This window comes from Grammomys surdaster, unplaced genomic scaffold (assembly GCF_004785775.1).
Source record: "Grammomys surdaster isolate TR1022 unplaced genomic scaffold, NIH_TR_1.0 220, whole genome shotgun sequence".
Taxonomy (NCBI): Eukaryota; Metazoa; Chordata; class Mammalia; order Rodentia; family Muridae; genus Grammomys; species Grammomys surdaster.
In genome coordinates this window covers 5,033,068-5,036,778 of record NW_021604665.1, presented here as the reverse complement: position 1 = coordinate 5,036,778, position 3,711 = coordinate 5,033,068, and positions in this window count along the sequence as shown.

The following is a 3,711-nucleotide window of genomic DNA, read 5'->3' as shown; positions in this document are numbered from 1 at the left end:
TTTCAAAGCCCTTGTCCTTGTTTGACATGCAGAAGTGGTAACTGTCCCAAAATGAGATCATTCTGGTACTTTTCAGCATTTTGCTTCTCAAATTATTTCTAGTGTATTGTCAAGCTAAATACTGTGGGAAAGGTTAACAAACGCACCAAGTGTCCTGAATATTGATGCATTATTGGTAGAACATCAAAGAGTTAAGGCTGTGCTTTTTTTCTAGACAAGAAATTTTTGCTCCTCTTTTTCATGATTCATCCTTTCTTGTCTCATCTTTCTTATTCTTTGAAACTTACTTTTCAGAGAATCAAAAATACTGTCTTCATTATTTCTCCCCTTCCTATTCATAAGGGCTCCATTTTTAAATAGAAGAAATGATGTTGGTTCTCCTACAGGGACTGGTAGTGAATTTCTCTTCTGCACTGAATTACACTGGCCTCTAGTGGATGCCTGTCACAATTAGGTTCTGTGTTGATTGGGTTTCACTACAACATGCTTTAAAAATTTAGGGGGAATTTATACAGAATAACATAATAATTTCTGGGGGGGGATTGAAATTGATGTCATCATGAAAGTTATTAGGCTTTGTATAAATAGCTCCAGACTTATCAACACACTTTTTAACAAGCTTAGATTATCTTCTGCAGTCTTTAAAAATGGAGAGCTGGTGAGACGGCTCTGTAGAGTAAGCAGGCTCAGTTCTCAGCACCATCAAGGCACCTTACAGTGTCTGTGACTCCTCTAAGGGCCCAGTCAGTGCGCTCTTCTCACCTCTGCAGACTCTTGCACACATGATGTACATAAATTCATGCAAGCTAATACACACACACACACACACACACACACGAGTAAATAAGCAAGTCTTTTTTTTAAAGAAATGAAAGCAAAGGGAGAATTCTGCAGTATATACTCTGCAATATACACTCTGCAGTAACAGAATGTATACAACAGTATACATTCTGCAGTATACACTCTGCAGTAACAGAAAAGCAGATGAAATGAAGTGACTAACATGAACCAGAGCAGCATCCCAGTGGAGTTTCCCCACATAAATTTAAGAAAAACCGTCCTGTTGCAAAGTGGTGGGTACCCAGCAACACTAGCATGTGCATTTTAGTGCATATCAACACAACACAGGGTCCGTTTCAACTTTCAAAGGCATTCATAAGTGATAACACTCTTCTCTTTCTTGACCATATGTCATAAAATCTAGTCCTATCTCTATTCTCTTGAAAGAACTACTTAAACTCTTCCTTAAAAGACTATACTCTGCCCACCCAAATCAACAACATATCCTTGAATTACTTGGTTTTTTTTTTTTTTTCTGCTTCTGGGTTTCTTAGGAGATCATGTAAGAAACTAGCCAGGTTTTGCCTCATGTGAAAATTTGTCTGTTTGGATCTGAGGGATCTGCTTCCAAGATGACTCACTTGGCAGAGTTGATGAGAGGATTCAGTTCTTTGCTAAGTAGAACTCTGTCTAGTGCCCTCAAGACCTCACCTTTGTTTCCCTCAACATGAGTGGTTTCATCTGGGGGACTTTTTACAGCTGGGCATAGAGCTGACTAGGTACAACCTCCACAAATTCTGCTCAGGAGATGCATATCATATGTCGTGACTTTGTTCCCACTAGAAAAGAAAAATTAAACACCACACTTTTAAGGGCGTACCACTGAGACTCTATGGGCATATTTGAAACTATCACATTTGTCTCAAGTTTAATCATTGTATTTGAATATATAGGAAGCACTATTTAGGACTTAGTAAGGAATTGAGCCAAATCAGATGAGTTGGATAACTGAAGCTATTATAGTGAAGGAATGTGGGACAAAATAACCTGATGTCATAGCTTTGCAACCAAGCAGGGCTGTGACCTTGGATCATCTGATATTTCTGTTCTGTATGCTTTCTGTAAAAATTATAAAATGATTAATTTTCTTATAGGATTGTGGTAAGATTTAAGTTAATACATAAAAACAATACAGAAACCACTTAGAAAAGTATATGGAATCTAATGACAGACCAAAGAGTGTTAATAACTACTTTTGACATTAGAATTGCTTCTGTCACTTGTGAGTTCATGCTGTGCAACTCCTTAGCTCCTCTTCCTAACCTAAGAAAGCCCTTGAGGTAGAAGTAAAGCCCCAAGCCTGAGGAGAGCAGTGACAGCATGAGGACTGAGGTGTATGGGTATAGAAGGCACCCCGAGGATAGCAGTTCCTCAGCATAGGGAGAAGGCTTGCACACATGAAACCTTGAAGACACATTTGGTTCGCTGTGTTTGTCTAGTAAACTTGTTTTTTTTTTTTTAAAGATAGATTTCTGGTTTTGAAAACTGGAAAGATCAAGGTCTTTATTCCCATGTAGCATTTGGATGTTGTCTTAGTAACATTTCTATTTCAGTCAAAGACACCATGACCACGGCAATTTATAGAAGCTTTCAGTTCCAGAGGATGAGTCCATAGTGGGGAGCATTGGTGATAGGGCATGGTGCTGGAGCATTATGTCTGATCCATAGGCAGGAGGCAGAAGGCAGGGTGGGCTCGGGGAGACAGAGAAAGCAAGCAAAAGCAGAGTGAGAAGGGTGTGAGCTTTCAAAACTTCAAAGCACACTGCCATTGGCATACCTCTGAAAGTGCTATACTTCCCAATCCCCCAAAAACAGTTCTACCCAGCATTCAAATATATGGACCTATGGGGGTTCACTGTCATTCAAAGTACCACATATGGGTTATATGCCAAGCCTTCTTTTAAAAGAAACATACCTTCTCTGATTTGTTCTTTCCTGTTATCTTAGTCCATAACTTGGTTATTTATTCATTTGAGTATGCCCTTGAGTATGCTGCATTTGGAACCTATTCTTCAACTGAGCATGAGCAAACTGCACTTTAGTTAATTCACTGATGCTCTCAGAAGATGTTTCTGCAACTTCAGGGCATCCTGCCCATCTTGGGAGATGGGCTCTCTAACCAATAGCATGAACCAGAGCATCGTTGCTCACCTTAGATCAGCCTGGGCAGGAGTCATCGTCTTCTAGCCAGCTGGCAAGAAATGTGGGGTACATGTAGATGATACGGTGTGAAAGAACACGTTACCAATCTTTGTGTGTGGCAGAAACTGACATTAAAAAAGATGTGAGCTAGGCAGAACAAGTAAGGACCTGGAGATTCCCTCAACTGCTGTATCTGAAGTGAGAACTTAGACATGACCCTCGTGGTTATCTTACAGAGACAGGAGTACCTCAGGGCATTGTATCTCTATCAATCCAGTATATTTCTACTTCTAAAGAAATAAAACAGCCATTAAACCTATAGGTTGAAGACAAGAGACTATTGCAGAAAACCACAACTGGTCAAAATTCAGAGAACAGTTGACTCTGAGATGTGTAGCCACAGTTGATACATCTCTAACACAACTCCTTCACCTAAGGCTTGGGCAACATTTTGGAATAAGGGACCAGAAAGAACTGACACACACATACAGTCACACGCACACAAGCACTTACACACACATACACACACACCTTAACTACACAGTACAACCTGCTCAGTCTATTTAGTGTCACTTTTATGTGTATGATTTCAGAGCCGTTTGTACTGCATAGCCAGTCAGGTTCACGTTCCTGGGGAAGGAAGGACTATCTCCCACCCTCAGCATTCCTTAGCTGCCTGTTATCTATCTATCTATCTATCTATCTATCTATCTATCTATCTATCTATCT